The sequence below is a fragment of the Capricornis sumatraensis genome, chromosome 21 (assembly GCF_032405125.1).
Source record: "Capricornis sumatraensis isolate serow.1 chromosome 21, serow.2, whole genome shotgun sequence".
Lineage (NCBI taxonomy): Eukaryota > Metazoa > Chordata > Mammalia > Artiodactyla > Bovidae > Capricornis > Capricornis sumatraensis.
This window is the reverse complement of record NC_091089.1, coordinates 44,374,905-44,392,922: the sequence shown is the minus strand read 5'-3', so window position 1 is coordinate 44,392,922 and position 18,018 is coordinate 44,374,905. Positions and strand designations below refer to the sequence as shown.

At 44.8% G+C, this 18,018-nt stretch overlaps 1 protein-coding gene across 2 annotated transcripts in view; it reads right to left on the bottom strand.

The window, feature by feature from the left end:
• The window catches only part of RALBP1 (ralA binding protein 1), a 46,094-nt gene extending 35,238 nt beyond the window's left edge, over positions 1 to 10,856 (bottom strand). Inside the window, exon 1 of one of the 2 annotated variants that reach the window (XM_068993604.1) lies at positions 10,741 to 10,856. The gene's annotated coding sequence lies outside the window, so the exon portion shown is untranslated. Of the gene's footprint in view, positions 1 to 10,241; positions 10,275 to 10,740 lie in introns of those variants that run through there. The other variant, XM_068993605.1, reaches the window with a different exon arrangement.
• Positions 10,857 to 18,018: the final 7,162 nt, after the last annotated feature.

The following is an 18,018-nucleotide window of genomic DNA, read 5'->3' as shown; positions in this document are numbered from 1 at the left end:
TATTAAACATTTCCATTAGGCTGACGCCAGGTCAAATACATAAGTTATGTATGAGGCTGAACTATCAAGTCATAAAAGAAATGAAAGATGCTTGGAATCAAGACAAAAGGACTCAGAAGTCAACTAGAAGATGCTCCCACCGGCCAAAGAACCAATAACATTAATAACTGCCCTGAACTAAAGTATCAAGTATATTTAAATTCATGAGTTCATGAGGACATTTAAAAATAAAGTTCACTGATCACTTCGGAGGATATGAGAACTAAAGAACCTTGTAATTGTTTGGAATAACTGGCAAGTAAAGGAGGGGGAGCATTTATTCTGAACCTCCTATACAAAGTATAGTTCAGCCAAGTTTCCTTTTATCAAAATCTTCCATGTAATAAACAAAGAAATAAAAGACTATCACCACTTAATCAGCAATTTAAAAATAGATACTGGCAACGATCAATGGCTGTTAATATCACAGACAAAAAAGACACCAGCCCAGAAAAACTAAACTGATAAAACCTTATTCTGATTAAGTCTCAAAATATAGACATACAATGTATTTTATTTAGCTAATACTAAAGAAAAAGAGGGGGGAAGGAGGAAGAGTAGGAGAATGAACATAAAAATTAAGAGACTTAGACTGAGAGGAGAAGGGGACGACAGAGGATGAGATGGCTGGATGGCATCACCGACTCAATGGACATGAAGTTGAGTGAACTCCGGGAGTTGGTGAAGGACAGGGAGGCCTGGCGTGCTGTGGTTCATGGAGTCGCAGAGTCAGACACGACTGAGCAATTAAACTGAACTGAAGACCAAGAATGAGAAGACTAGGAGAAAATATTTGTAGAAGACATACCTGATACAGGACCATTATCCAAAATACACAAAGAACTCTTAAAACTCAGCAATAAGAAAACAAACAATTTAAAAATGGGTAAAAGACCAGAACAGAAACATCACCAAAAAAGATACAAATGACAAATAACCACGTGAAAAGATGTTCCATATCATATAGCATTGGGGAATTATAAATTAAAACAGCAATAAACATGACAAAAATAAATCTAGATTTTTAAAAATTTTTTCTGTGTGTGATGATGAATGCTAACTAGATTTACTGTGGTGATCATTTCATAATATATACAAATACCAAATCTGGCTCTCAATTTGCAGTGCTTTTGATTTAATTTAGCCTCCAACTGATTATGATCATGCTTCATTTTATCAAGGTATACTCTGAAAGCAACTCCAAACAAGTTCCCCTAGTATTTTTGTTGTTCAGCTAGTATTTTTGTTTTTAATTACTTTTAAGGCAAAAGCTTCACATTTAAATATCTATACAACCCTTTAAGGTGATCAGTTTGATGGACTTCATTCAAACTGATCAACTGCAAAGAAACAGACCTAGCGCCTGGTGTACAGTAAAATAAAAGCCTCATTCCACAATTTACACTAGGATTGTTTAGAACAGAGGGCATACATGTTTATACATTCTTTGCTCATACGTGTATAAAACGCCTCTGGAGGAATATACCAGAAAAGATTAAGTTGTGATCTCTTCAGCGTTATCCTTAATGGCTCATCCAGGCCCCCAGTCCTCAGTAAAGAAATCGGGAGAGACCCTGATGGGGAGAGAGAATGTGGCACAGCTGCGGGTCTAAGTACCATCACCCTTCATAGACAGATAAGGGGTTTCCTTATCTGTCAATATTGACACCGACCTGCCACAGCACTGCCAAGATTAAACAAAGCAGTATTCGTGGTCTACAGCAGGTACTCAGTAAGCAGCAACAATAATAACTACATAAAAGCAAGAATATTAAATTCCTGGACAAAACTTGAGATTTTATAAACTATATCCTCCACCCATAAAAGTGAGAAAAGGAAGAATTTCACTATTTTTTCTTTCCTTGACTCCCATTTTTAATAACATTCAGAAAATCATAAGTGCACTGTTAAAAAAAAATCATAAACAAATATAAGAAGCCAAGAAGAAACCTGGAGAAAAAGTACTGGCACTCGACATGACAATTACTTTGCAAACTAATAAACAAAAACAAAAAGCAATTGAGGATTTGAATCTGAAGCAAATAGTTTTAAAATGCAAAAACGGAATTTAAAGATTCTGTTTTTCACCCACCGATTTTCTAAAGAGGAACAGGTCTGATACCCAACACTGGAGGGTGTGGTGAGACAGTCACATGCTGCTGGAAGAAGTGTAAACGGGCTCATTCAGAAGGCAATTCAGCAGCATCCACCAAAAATTAACACTCCGACCTAGCAAATCCACTGTTAAACCCCGTCCCCCAAATAGACAAAAGTAAGCAAAGCACCGTTTTTGATGGCCAAAAAACCTTTATTATGTTGCATCTCTACAAGCACCTCAAATTCTTTAGGAAAAAAGCAAAGAACAGAGAAAAATACTAACCCAACTATATGCTGTCTACAAAAGACTCAGGTGAACTATAGTAACAGAGGCAGCCTAATAATGAATGGAGTGCTAAATAAACAGATGGAGGAAAGTTGGTAAAACAATAGCCTGAGTGCTCAGTTGCTAAATTGTATCCAACTCTTTGCAACTCTATGGACTGTAGCTCTCAAGGCTCCTCCGTCCATGGGATGTCCCAGGAAAGAACACTGAAGTGGGTTGCCATCTCCTTCTCCAAAAATGATAGCTTAAGGAGCTCCAAAAGTTCACCCTCAGAAGAGCCAACTAAAACCAGTTAGAATCCACGTTAACCCTGGAAACTAACCAGAAGCTTGCAGCAATTTAGGGAGCATTTATTCAGGAAAAACAGTTGAATCTTAGTCAGAACGTAGGATTCTGTGATATTTAACTCACTCTGATCCTATCCTAGGCTTCCCAGATCAGTGGCAGCCTTGAAAATAACAGCCCACATTCCCAGCACTGGCACAGCAGAACAAACCTCATTCACAAACTGAAATTATTATTCCAGGGTCTCTGGAAGACCTACCTGCAGAAGCAGCCAGCCTTATCTCACCTAAATGCAGTTACCTCAGAACTTCCCCCATGCCCAGGGCTACGCCTGCTAGGGGGCAGCCAGAGAGAGGTGTTAGCAGTGCTGCCCCCTGAAGCAACAGGCAACAGCTGGAGTGAACACTCCCTCCAAACCATGAGAAGAAAGGCTGAGCAGGGAGATGTTCTAGGGAACAAAGACCTTGAACTGCTGCAACAAATTCCTGGAAATCAGGAGAAACGTGGATGCCCAGCGCCAGGCACATGCTCAGGACACAGAATTCCTGGCTGATCCTGTTTCCTTGCAGCAGTGTGACTGTGTCATCCCACTGCCTTCTGGCTCCCGTGGTTTCTGATGAGAAGTCAGCTGAGGATGACACTGAGGATCCCTTGTATGTGACGAGCCACTTCTCTCACTACTTTCAAGATTCTCTCCTTGTCTTTAAACCAGTCGATTAAGAAGTGTCTTAGGTGGATCTCATTGAGCTCATCGCACCCGAGAAAGCCCTCCCCACTCACCTCTGGATAATCTTGACGTCTGCACAGACAGAAACAAAGGCTAAGACCAAAGCTGTCAAGTGGCTGAGTGCTGAAGCTACTACCAAGAGATACACAGCTGTTCTGGTAGCTTACTGGTCTGCTAATGACTGGACATTAGCAGCCAAGAGAATAAAACAGGCATAAATGTAACCAAGGAGGTGAAAGACTCATACACTGTAACTACAAAACATTGCTGAGAGAAATTAGAGTAGACCTAAATAAACTCCTTTTTAATGGGATAATTCAGTACTGTTAAGATGACAGAAATGGAAATCTGAGCCTCAGTATGGAATTGCAATGGGCCTCGAATACCCACACAAAAATAATGAAGAAACAAAGGAGGAAGACTCACACTTCATAATTCAAAAGCAATTACATAACTAGAATAACCAAAACAATGTGGCACTGGCATCGGGATAAGCATACAGACCCGCAGAATCAATCTGAAGAGTCCAGAACAAACCCAAACATCTACGGTCAACTGATTTTCAACAAATGCGTCCATTTTTACTCCATGGGGGAGAAATGGTCTCTTCAACAGACAGGAACGGGATAATTAGATTTCCACATACAAAAAACAGGCCCTATCTCAGACCATATACAAACATTCACTCAAAACGAACCAACGCCTACATATAAGAACTAAAACTATAAAACTCCTAGAGGAAAACACAGTGTAAATCTTCACACCTGTGGATTTGGCAATGGATTCACAGATATGACGCCAAAATCACAAGCAACAAAAGAAAACACTGATAAATTCTACTTCATCAAAATTTAAAACTTCTGTAGATCAGAGGGCATTATCAAGAAAGTAAAAAAGACTACCCAGAGAATGGAAGAAAGGATTTGCAGGTCACATATACTGATAAGGGGCTTCCCAGATGGCTCAGCTCCTGGAATGCCGGAGGCACAGGAGATGTGGGTTCGATCACTGGGTTAGGAGGATCCCCTATAAGAGGAAATGGCAACCCACTCCAGGATTCTTGCCTGGAAAATTCCACAGACAGGAGTTTGGTGGGCTATGGTCCACCGGGTCGCAAAACAGTAGTAAACAACTGAGCATATACTGATAAGGGTCTACCATCCAGAATATACAAAGGAACTCTCACAACTCAACAAGAAGACAACCCAAAGCGAAGCTAGGAAAAGGACCTGAATAAAGATTTCTCCAAAGAAAATATACAAATGGCCAATAAGCACATGAAAAGAAGTTCAACATCATCAGCCACCAGCAAAATAAATGCAAATCAAACCCACAATAAGTTACCAATTCACATTTACCAGGATAGCTCAAATTTTCAAAAATCAGAAAATAACAAGTGTTGGTGAGGATATGGAGAAATGAGAATCTTTACACTGGAGAGTGAAGTGGTGCAGCTGCTTTGGGAAACAGTTTAGAAGTTCCTCAAACTGTTCCAACATAAAAGTCACTACATGATCTGGCCCATTCTACTCTTAGGTATGTACCCAGGAACAATGAAAACATGTATCTGCAAAAAACGCTGCAAACGATTATTCACATCAGCGCTATTCAAAATGGCCGTAACGCAGCAAGAACATAAACGTTCAACAACTTATGAATAAACAAAATGTGGAATATTCCAGCCAGTGGAATATTCTCAGCAATGAAGAGGAATGGAGTCCCAACACCTGCTACAAAATGGACAGGTCTTGAAAACATGATGCTGAGTAAAACCTGGTCACAGATGATCACATATATGATTCCATGCACGTGAAATGCCCGAAACAGGCAAACCCACAGGGCAGAAGCAGATTAGCGGTTGCTAGTGAGTGGGAGCAGGAAGAATGGTGAGTGGCTGATAATGAAGAAGAGCAGAAATGAAAGATCCTAAAATTGATTGTAGGAGTGACTGCACCCCTATACACACTAAAAACACTTTAAATTGAATTGTACACTTTAGAAGGATCAATTTTATATGATATGGATATCTCAAGAAAAGTACCATAAGGAAAAATCCAGCAATTTCACGCTCCTCTTTCACCCTCATCAAGAGGCTCTTTAGTTCCTCTTTGCTTTCTGCCATTAAAGTGGAATCATCTGCATATCTGAGGTTGTTGATATTTCTCCCGGCAATCTTGATTCCAGCTTGTGATGCATCCAGCCTGACATTTCGCATGATGTACTCTACATGTAAGTTAAATAAGCAGGGTGACAATATACGGTCTTATGTACTCCTTTCCCAATTTTAAACCAGTCAGTTGTTCCATGTAAGGTTCTAATTACTGCTTCTTGACCTGCATACAGGTTTCTTAGGAGACAGGTAAGGTGGTCTGGCATTTCCATCTCTCTTTAAGAATTTTCCAGTTTCTTGTGATCTATGCAATCAAAGGCTTTCATGTAGTTGAGGAAGCAGATGTTTTTCTGGAATTCCTTTGCTTTCTCTACGATCCAACGAATGTTGGCAATGTGATCCTCTGCCTTTTCTAAACCTAGCTTGTATATCTATAAGTTCTCCATTCATGTACTGCTGAAGTCTACCTAGCTTGAAGGATTTTGAGCACAACCTTACTAGCATCTGAAATGAGCACACTTTTATAGTAGTTTGAACACTCTTTGTCACTGCCCTTCTTTGGGACTGGAATGAAAAGTTAAGATCATGGCATCTGGTCCCATCATTTCATAGCAAATAGAAAGGGAAAAAGTGGAAGCAGTGACAGATTTTATTTTCCTGGGCTCCCAAATCACTGCAGATGGTGACTGCACCCATGAAATTAAAAGACGTTTGCTCCTTGGAAGAACAGCTATGGCAAACCTAGACAGAGTATTAAAAAGCAAATACATACTTTGCCGACAAATGTCCATATAGACAAAGCCATAGTTTTTCCATTAGTCATGTACGAATGTGAGTGTTAAACCACAAAGAAGGCTGAGTGCTGAAGAAGTGATGCTTTCGAACTGTGATGCTGGAGAAGACTCTTGAGAGTCCCTTGGACAGCAAGGAGATCAAACTAGTCAATCCTAAAGGAAATCATCCCTGAATATTCATTGGAAGAACTGACACTGAAGCTCCAATACTTTAGCCACCTGAAGAGAAGAGCCATTTCATTCAAAAAGACCCTGATGCTCAGAAAGATTGAAGGCAAAAGAAGAGGGCAGCAGAGGAAGAGATAGTTAGCATCACTGACTCAACAGATATGAATTTGAGCAAATTCTGGGAAATAGAGAAGGACAGGGAAGCATGGCATGTTGCAGTCCATGGGGTCACGAAGTCAGACACGACTCAGCGACTGAACAACAAGGAAAAAGCAGGCTCAGGTCTTTAAAAGCTCCTTCCTATCCCTTTATTAACCTCTGGTAACACTTTTTCCTATTCTTCTCTTAACAGCTGAAAATTTGTTTATACTTGAAATAACCTACATTGGCTTTCTCCACTCTGACTTTCCATTTACACCTCTCAATTCAATCGAACAGCTCCCTCCCCAGATGATAGCACTAAGTAGGATGCTATGAAAGTGCTCTCAGTTATCAAACTCAACAAACTCCCAACAACCCAGTTTTCCTCAAGTTCTCAAAGGCAACATATAGCTTCCTTTATTTTTTATTTTTTTTCTGGAGAGGCAGTTGTGAAGTACAGCTTCCTTCTGAAATGACCCCATTTGGGCTTTTAAACCATTTTCTCACAATTTCTCGACATTTCTAAACACACGGGAATTTCCCATTTCAGTTCTTCTTCAATTTGGCTTCAAATGCAACTATTCTCCATGCGGAAACTCTTCCTATGCCGTGTTACCTAATGAAAAGCTTCAGGTACCACCTATGATAGATCCTGATGACTCTATCAAGACCTCTCCCGTGTGCTCCAAACCCACACACCTGACCCTGTAGCATTTCTACCTGCATGTTCTATAGGTAACTCCTACTCAATGTATCCAAAAGCCAAAATACTGTTCCTCCACAGATCTGCGGATCTTCCTGAATTCCCTGTCTCAGTGTACTTTCCTGTTGTCTATTCAATCACCCAAATTAAAATCCAGTTATTTTGTCCTACTATTTCTCTCTCACTTCCCAAATCCAATTCTCACTGAATCCTGTTAATTCTACCTTGTTAGTATTTGTGCTATTAACTTACTCCTCTGCATCTCCACCGGAGAAGGCGATGGCACCCCACTCCAGTACTCTTGCCTGGAAAATCCCATGGACGGAGAAGCCTGGTAGGCTGTAGTCCACGGGATCGCTACAAGTCATACAAGACTGAGCCACTTCACTTTCACGCTTTGGAGCAGGAAATGGCAACCCACTCCAGCATCCTTGCCTGGAGAATCCCAGGGACGGGGGAGCCTGGTAGACTGCCATCTATGGGGTCGCACAGAGTTGGACATGACTGAAACGACTTAGCAGCAGCTGCATCTCCACTGACCCTACCTTAGTTTAGGCCCTTATCTGTCACCTCAAATATTACAAAAACTGCTCACCGTCCTCCTACATCCTGCCTTGTCCTCCCTCCATCCCTTCTGACATCTGTATGAGACCAGAGTGATTGTCCTAAAATGAAAACCTTATGACTCCTGCCTGGTTAAAATCCATATGCTCTATTATTACCAAGAGAAAAAGCCCTCGAGAACCCTTAGGATGGCATGGGGACCGATCTGTGCAGCCTCACCTTCTGCTACTGATCCCATAAGCCCAATGCTACAGCTGCAGAGAACGACTTTCCACCCTCACAGTCCTCTGGTTCAACTTTCCCTTGGCCTTAACCTCTTCTCCTGCAATTTTTGCCTCCTTCATGCCAAAGCCTTCTTCAAGTTTAAGGACATCAAGTCTAAAACACCTAATACAAGGCCTGACACACAGGGAAGAGTTACAATGTAATTCTGTAACTCTAGTCCCTATGAGAGAGGCTTAGGCCTCTTTATCCTGTCTCAGTGACTCCCGTCTGCTTCAAGATAAAGCTGAAATTACTTCACCTGTCTACAAAACTTCCTAATTTGGCCTCTGCCTACCTCCTGGGTTTCACAGCTTGCCACCACCCTCCACCCTTGTGGGCCATACCTGCAGATCCCACACTCACTCTGTAAGTTTGGACTCCTGGCTTTTCTCAAACAGATCCTCCTACCGAAATGCCCATCCTGTCTGAGCCTGTCTCCTCACTGTTCTCAGCCCTTCCCATAGTTTTCCCTACCACTGCCCCCTTCCACACTCTCCTCCCTGCCCCTTTAAAACTGACCACTACCTCCCTTGTATACCCACCGTGCCCCTGGCCTTCCTCCAGTCAAAGCAATCTCAAAACCACAGTCTTCATGGAAGTTCAAGTAAGAGATAGTCTTAGCATCCTGAAGGCAGGGGCACTACCTTATCCATCTGTAAGTCTTCACAGTACCTGCTACACAGAAATTAAACTAAATGACCTGCACTCTTACTTATTTCCTCTACATATACTAACAAAAGCTTCTATTGGAGATTTTCTTCCAAAAAAGAAAGAACATACTTTTGGGTTACATTTTGGGCCCAATCTCTCTTTGTAAAGGAAACACCATAACTAAAGTTATTATGCACTTTCTGATATCACTATTTTTCTAAATCAAGGGAGAAATGGTCCCTAGAAGACCTAAAAGGAGCAATACTATTTTAAAGAGATAATAAATTATCTCTCGCAGCTTCAAGATACTGTTTAAAAAATTACTTCCCATCGGCTCCTGTTTAGCTAGCCCACCTCGCTTCCTTTTATGGGTCACTCTGAAAAGTGGAAGCCCCTCTGCTAACTAACTTTCTTCCTGCCGGCACCATCTGCCGAAACAGCTGACAGCAATTAACTCGTCCTTAGGAAGACACTCAGAAAGGAGTTACCAAGTGGCCAAGCTAATTCGGAAGGCGGAAAATGGATTACCTTTCTCATTTCCAGACAAGACTCCGTGACCAGCGAACCGCCTGTGGCCGGCGGCTTCCGGAGAACGTGAGCGCTTCTCCGCCGAGCACCTGCACCAACACCGGGGCCGCAGGGCGGAGACCCGCCCGCTCCAGGCGCACAGCCCGCGGTGACCGGCTCCTGACCTGGCGCGTCCACGTGAACGCGGCGTCCGAACCACAGCACTTTCACCCGCACCGTCAAAACCGCTCGGGTTAACACTTGATCACCTTCGAGCACTCAACCAGGCCTTAGGAGAAGATGCTCTGCTTGCTCAGCGGGGAGGCTCTGGAGTCACGACTCCCAAACCCGAGGGGCGTGAGGAACTAAGGGAGGCTCGGGTGTGGGGTATGCGGGGAAACCTGTTTCACTCTCACAACGTTTAGAACAAGAAACAAAACCCGAAAGCCACCCCACAGTTGACCTCCACAAGAGCCTGTGGGCACAAGCCCACCTAATGAGGAGTTCTGATAAGAATTCCCAGCTCGGACTTGTCGGCGTCCCTGGAGCACCCCCGCGTCCACCAGCCTCCCTCCGCGCCGGGCGCGCACCGGAGACCCTCCAGCATCCCGGCCGCGGTTACGTAAAACCCCGAGTCCCTCTCCGCCATCCGAGGCCCGCGCCCCGGGGAAGGGCCCGGCTTCCACCCTCCTCGCCCGGACCCAAGAGCCCCGGCCGGCGAGCAGAGGAATGGGCTGCGCGGGCCGGAGCCGCCGACCAGCGCCCGGCCCCGCCGCCCCGGCAGCCACGCCCCCGCCTCGCCGCCCGGCCGCGAGAGCCCGGCCCGCTGCCTGACAGACGCCGCGGGGAGGCGCGCGGACGGCTGCAGGCACCGGGCCCCGACGCGACCGCCGCCCGCCACTGACCTGCGCCGCCGCCGCCGCGCGACCGCCAGCGCCGCAGCCGCCGCCTCCTTGCTCTCACGCCGCTGCCGCCGCGGCCGCTTCCTGCGCTGCGCCCCCGGCCGGCCTCGGTGGCCCCATTCCCACCCCGCCCCAGCCTCCGCCTGTTTACAATGATTGGGACAGAACCGGGCGAGCCGGCCCACCGCGCATGCGCACTCCCTCCACCCGCCGCAGCCAGCTTCCCGGCTCCTCCTCCCAGCGCAGACGGCCGGGGCCGTGAGGGCAAGGGCCCCGTGACCCCCGCGCGGGGCACGCTGGGAATAGTAGTCTTCGGAAACCTAGTGCCCAGTCCTCAGGCGGCCCTCCGCGGGAGGCGCACTACAACAGCCAGGAAGCATCACGCCTGCCGGGCCCAGTGGCCCGCGGGGGAGACCCGGGAGCGCGCGAGAGAACGCGTCGCGCCTGAGCTCCGCCGGCGCCTGCGCAGTTCTCGGTGGTCTGGGACCGGGTGGTCGCGTACTTCTCCAGCGCGGGCTCCGGGAGGACTGCTGCGGGCAGAGTCGGCCGAACACCGGAGAAGGGCAGGAGTTGTCCTGTCCACGCTCCGCATAGCCTGTTCCCTAGCTCCCGAGGCGCAGACCGTCTTCACCGCGGGTTTCAGTCCCAACCAGTTAAACCGGCCCGGAGGCCAGCCCAGCAGCCGCGGGGTGGGGCCCAGCAGCCGCGGGGTGGGGCTCATCCCGGGCTGGGTGGGGAGTCTGGCTTGGGGTGGGGACTTTTGCTGGGGATTTGGACAAAGGAAGCGCCCCGGGCTTCTAAAGAGGAACCTGCTAGAATTTCGTGTCGGCCTTGGCCTCAGCGTTCCTTAAACGGGGGTAGACGAGAGTCTCTCTAGATCCTTGCACCTTGTACCGAGGAGCTCTTGAGTCAGAGCTGCCCTTCGCACGGCAGGCGTGCACACAGAACTGGATCTGAAGGAAGACGGAAATAACTGCATTTCCTCCAGAAACCCTTCACAAAGGCTTCAAGAATTGTCCTGCAAATGTTCTTGTCTTATAAAGTTTGGCAGTTGACTTGGGGGATGTCTCCTGTCCATCGAATTCCCCAGGGAAGAATGCTGGAGTGGGTTGTCAATTCCTTTCTCCAGGGGATCTTCCCGACCCGGGGATCCAACCCCGGTCTCCCGCATTGCAGGCAGATTCTTTACCATGTGAGCCACCGGGGAAGCCCCAAGATTGGGGATAGATGGCCCTTGCCTATCACCTCCATTCCTGCCTGTGCACCTCTTCCTACAACTTTACATATTTAGACTGACCTCTGTGATCCACCGTATCCTGTTCCAAATCAGCCCGCCTCAAGTCTGACGGTAGATCCCTCCCTTGTACCCTGCATTTCCCACTCAAAAGTTCAGCCCCCTTGGCTTGACGCCCAGGAAGGACCCACAACTGGCCCACAACAGACCAAGATGGTCTGCGGTAGCCATTGTATTCTGACTTTTTGAAAAGCTTTCTTACTGCCCTTCTGGCAACAGAAGGGTGTCCTCTGTCCACTGGGATGGGCATTTTATCTTTCCAATTACAGTACTCTGCCTCTGGCAACATTGATTGGGCCAAGGGATGGGCACTGACCATATTGGCTATTGAATCGTTGTTGGAAGTTGCTACATGGACACACAAAAGGGAGGAAAGGTAGCATCTTATTGATGGTTATGTTATTCACAAAGAATATGACCTTTCTCAATTTCACTGGTAGTCCAGTGGCTAAGAACCTGCCTGCTAATGCAGGGGACACAGTTTAAATCCCTGGTTGGGAAAGATCCCACATGCCTCGGGGCAACCCCATGCACCAGAACTGCACCTGTATGCCTAGAGCCTGTGCTTTGCAGCAACAAGAGAAGCCAATGCAATGAGAAGCCTGTGAACCTCAGGGAGGACTAGTCTCCACTTGCTGCAACTAGAGGAAGCACACACATAGCAACGAAGACCCAGCACAGCCATAAGTAAATAGTTTTAAAAAGAGGCATTTTTGCAGCAGCAATGAAAGGCTAAAAAAAGTGGGGGGTTGGGGAACAGGGGGAGAGGAACCAGGACTGGCACTAGGCAGACTGGCTTCAGCTTCAGAAGCCATGGTTTGTATAGCTCATTTGAAGTGCTTTGAGTATGTGAAGCTAGCTAAGTGAGCCAGTGCAATTACTCTGTGGTTATGGAACATATTTGTTGGTTGCCTCTTGAGAGTCATTCCTCCCATTTAAGCCATGCAGCGTAATCATCCCCTTTGGTAGCTGAGCCTTTCAGAGGTGGTAACCCAATCAGAACCTGATGAGACTCAATGGGACGTGGGTTGGGGCTTCTAGTAAACTGCAGCCTCCTTGCTCTTCTGGCAGGGTGTACATTTGTGAAGTCTGGACAGGTGGCAACTATTTTGCTCCTACAAAAAGAAAATCTGGAGGGAAAAGGTTTAGGTGAAAAGGCAACAGTTGGGCCTGAAAATGAGGTCAGTACTGTCAAATGTGTCCTGTTGCACCATTAGAGCTGCACTGTCAAACCTCACCCCTTTAACCTGTCTTGTAGACAGTCCTATAGACTGTTTAGAATTTCCTGTGTTGATTCAACAAGTTTACACTGGGGAGTTTTCTGTAACTCAAAATTCTAAAAGTCCTAACTGATTCTGTTGGATTTGCTTTACATGATGTCAAAAGGCCCTGACTAATACAGGTTCCTACTTGAAGAGAAACTGGAATAGACTTTCAGCTATGGTTATATGTTATGGTCAACAATTCCTCTGCACACAAAGCAAGTATAACTTGGACAAAATTGTCAAACACAACCATTTCAGGGCATTGGAAATCACACACAGTCAATTTGAGAGTCAGCTATTCTTGAAAAACTGCTAAAGATTCTAGTAGGAAGAGTAGATACCTGTAACCTTGCCCAAGGCTGCCCTGTTGGCCCAGAACTGAAATTTTACTTGTGTAGGTGGGGCTAGCCAAGAAAACTAGCAGCTTTGCTCCCAGAGGGGATGGACTCGATTTGCTGTGGGAGGTCAAAACCCATGGCTTTGATGGCTGAAGGGAATATATAATAGTGCATCTGCTATGGAAGACAGCACGGTGGTTCCTCAAAATACTAAGCATAGAACTACCGCTTGATCCAGCAGTTGCACTTCTGAGTACATACCCCAAAGAAATGAAACCAGAGAGAGAGAGATTTGTAAATCCATATTTGAGGTATTATTTGCAATAGCCGAAAGGTAGAGGGCTTCCTTGGTGGCTCAGAGGGTGAAGTGTCTGCCTGCAATGCAGGAGACCCGGATTCAATCCCTGGGTCAGGAAGATTCCCTGGAGAAGGAAATGGCAACCCACTCCAGTACTCTTGGAAAGTACTATAGTACTCTTCCAGTACTCCTGGAAAATCCCATGGACGGCGAAGCCTGGTAGGCAACAGTCCATGGGACTGCAAAGAGTTGGACACGACTGAGCGACTTCACTCAAAGGTGGAAGCAACTCAGGTGTCCATTAGTGGATGAATGGGTAAACAAAATGTGCTACATACATAAAGTGAAACACTATATAGCCTTTAAAAGGAAAGAAATGCTTAACAAATGTAAAACAAAAATCATGAGAGCTGAAAGGAGAAATTGACCATTTGCAGTTGAAGATTTAATCTTAGCCATTGATTGGACAAGATAAAATCAACAAGGGTATAGAAAATCTGACTTGCACCAACAAACATCAACCAACTTGTAATACTTGACAACTATAGAAGACCATCCAACAGTGTCAGAATACACATTCTTTTCAAGTGCAAATGACACTCCAGAATAGACCATATGGTAGTCACAAAACACGTGTCAACAAATTGAAAAGAATTAAGAACATACAGAATATGTTCTCCTTCTACAAGGAGAAATTAAATTAGAAAGCCACAGAAAAGAAATCCGAGAAATCTCCAAATAGTTAGAAATTAATATATTTCTAAATAAGATACGGGCCAAAAAAGAAATCACAGGGAAAATTAGAAAATACCTAATTTTAATTTAGTTAGAAATTATCTAATTAATTGAATTAAAAGAAAAACATCAAATCTAAGGGAATCAGATTTAATTGCCTCTATCAGTGTGTTTGGGCTTCCCTGGCAGCTTAGCAGTAAAGACTCTGCCTGCAGTGCTAGAGTCCCAGGAGACATGGAGCTCCATCCCTGGGTCGGGAAGATCCTCTGGAGGAGGGCATGGCAATCCCACTCCAGTATTCTTGTTTGGAGAATCCCATGGACAGAGGCGTTTGGAGAGCTACAGTCCATAGGGTCACAAAGAGTTGGATACAACTGAAGTGACATGGCACACTAAAAGTGTGCTTAGAAGGAAATTAATAGTCTTTTAAAAACTTAAATTACCAGTTTATATTTCCACTAAGCTCCCCCTCAAGAAAATAGCAAAAAAGGAATGAATCAAGCCTAAATTATAGAGAAGCAAGGAAATAGTGAAGATCAGAATAGAAATCAATGAATTAAAAAAATAAGAACATAGAGAAAAGGACCCAAATGCCGATTCTTTGAAAGATCAAACTGATAAACCATTAGCTACACTGATGGAAAAAAGGATAATACAAACACAAATTATAGAAATGAAAAGGATTATAAAGAAGTATTATGAGCATCATAATTCCAATAATTTTTAAGGTAGATGAAAATGAAGGCATTCCTACAGAGAACTAATTACCAAACTTAAAAAAAAATTGAAAATCTGAACAACTATGTATTGAGGTAAAAAAAATTGAATCACTAAATACAAATATTGCCACAAAGAAAAAAAAAACCAAAAGTGTTAGTCATTCAGCTGTGTCTGCCTCTTTGTGACCCCATGGACTATAGCCTTCCAGGCTCCTCTGTCCAGGGGATTTCCCAGACAAGAATAATGGAGTGGGTTGCCATGCCCTCCTCCTGTGGATCTTCCCAGCCCAGGGATGTTCTAACCCACGTCTCCTACATCCCAGGCGGGTTCTTTACTGCTGAGCTACCAGGGAAACCTACCACAAAGAAAAGCCCAGGTCCAAATGTCTTCACAGATGAATTCTATCAATATTTTAAGGGGGGAGGAACCCTCAACCTAATAATCAGTTCAGTTTAGTTCAGTCGCTCAGTCGTGTCCAAATCTTTGCGACCCCATGAGATGCAGCATGCCAGGCCTCCCTCTCCAACACCAACTCCTGGAGCCTACCCAAACTCATGTCCATTGAGTCGGTGATGCCATCCAAACATCTCATCCTAATAATAACTTTCTAGAAAACAGAGAAATAAGGAATATTTCCCAGTTTATTTTAGGAGGCCAAATCACCCCGGTACCAAAACCAAGAGCATCATAAAAAAATACAGAAGTACAGATGGAAATCCTTCATAAATTATACATCTTAAAGGGATTGATTTTATGGTATGTGAACTGCATCTTAATAATGCCATTATATTTTTTTAAGATATGAGTGTTCAGTGAAATATCCTAAAGATAAACCCTACCTTTCAATGAACAGAGTGAAAGAATTCAGCACCTGTTGCCTATATCCTCAGGAGTGGCACTAGGGTCTTGATTCCTAAACAGTTCACTGGGTCATAGCATTGTTACATGATTGAAATGTTCTGCTTGTATATTTTTGAAATGTATGGTAAAGCAGATACATTACTTTGCCAACAAAGGTCCATCTAGTCAAAGCTATGGTTTTTCCAGTGGTCATGTATGGATGTGAGAGGTGGACTATAAAGAAAGCTGAGCACCGAAGAATTGATGCTTTTGAACTGTGGTGTTGGAGAAGACTCTTGAGAGTCCCTTGGACTGCAAGGAGATCCAACCAGTCCATCCTAAAGGAGATCAGTCCTGGGTGTTCACTGGAAGGACTGATGTTAAAGCTGAAACTCCAATACTTTAGCCACTTGATGCGAAGAACTGACTCATTGGAAAAGACCCTGATGCTGGGAAAGATTAAAGGTGGGAGGAGAAGGGCATGATAGAGGATGAGATGGCTGGATGGCATCACCAACTCAATGGACATGAGTCTGAGTAAACTCCGGAAGTTGGTGACGGACAGTGAAGCCTGGCGGTGCTGCAGTCCATGGGGTCACAAAGAGTTGGACACGACTGAGCAACTGAACTGAACTGAATAAAATAAGCATCAGAACTGTATGAGTTCATTTTTGCTCTTTGCAGCAATCTGCCCCACAACTTAATGGCTTTAAAGTTTTCTGCTCTTCTTGTGACTGTAGTCAGCGTTAAGTGGAGGTGGGCTCGCTTGGAGCAGCTACAATGGTGAGCCTCTCTTACGGACTCTCAGCTTCCCACTGAGGCTGCATTCTCAATGCACGAGCACTTTTCAAATATTTGCATGTCGTCTACTAATGAGATACTGGCCAAACCAAGTCACACACCAAGTCCCAGCCTCAAGGGATGGAGAATAGACTCCACCTCCAGATGGGAGGCAGTGGAAAGAATTTGTGCCATTTATTTGCAAACTATGACAAGAACTCTTGAATCTCCTTGGCTTCTAAGGAATGATTTTATATCCTCCAAGAATCTGTGATAAGTCACTGTGATTGATACCTTTGCTAAACCAGCTGTATCTCAGGTTTGGCTAACACTGTGGAAGTAAGTACAGGAGCAAAAATTAAGCATGTTCACCATTCTACTTCTGATGACTGGTAGAGTGCCTGGCACATAATAGATGCTTAATAAATTTTTCTGCAATGAGGCTGTTAAACTCTTTTTGGTGGCAAGTGATAGAAATCCAATTCAGATTTGCTTAAACAAAAAAGGAGAATTTATTCACACACATAAGCAAGAAGTCCAAGATACTGACTCTCTGCACTGCTGGCTTTAGGGCTTTAAATGCATCTTGAGGACTGTCCCTTACCATCTTTTGGTTCTCCTTTGTGTTGGATTCATTTTCTGACAGCCTCTCTCCATGTGATAGCAGACACACCACTAAGCAAATATTCTTGGATAGTGTCTATCCTATAACTGTATACAGCTTCTGTGTATGGATAATTGATACAAGTGAAAATGAAATTTTAGAAAATGTCATAGAAGGTTATCACATACTTTTAGATGCTGGGATTTCTCTAAGAGTCAATGCAATCATTTGGGTCTGACCCAGTATTTATATGACTGAGTCTGGCTGCTGCTGCTAAGTCGCTTCAGTCGTGTCCGACTCTGTGCAACCCCATAGACGGCAGTCCACCAGGCTCCTCTGTCCCTGGGATTCTCCAGGCAAGAACACTGGAGTGGGTTGCCATTTCCTTCTCCAATGCATGAAAGTGAAAAGTGAAAGTGAAGTCGCTCAGTCGTGCCAGACTCTAGCGACCCCGTGGACTGCAGCCCACCAGGCTCCTCCATGCATGGGATTACTGAGTCTAGCCCAGGGCTAATCTCAAGTGTGCCATGTAATGAGCCAGGACTGCCTCGCCTTTATTGTACCTTCTATTTTCTGAAGAATCGGTGATTGCTTTTTTGCTTTTGATTGATTATTTAGTTTTCAATGTACTTACAGGTAATTTCCTCTGAGTTGTGTGTTCTGTGTATGTAAACACCCAGATGTCTGTTGCTTCTTGAGATGTCTCTCCAGGAACTTGTGAGCTGCTCGTCTCCGTGACTTGCTCTCTGTAGGCCTCTGCCGTCCTCTTCAGGCATTCCTTCACCAGCATCCCGGGCTTTCCCTTTGTCTTGCTATGTTGGATCCTTCAGTAGTTTCTAGGGCTGCTATGACAGAGCACCACAGACTGGGTGGCATGAACAGCAGCACATTAGTTTCGCACGGTCG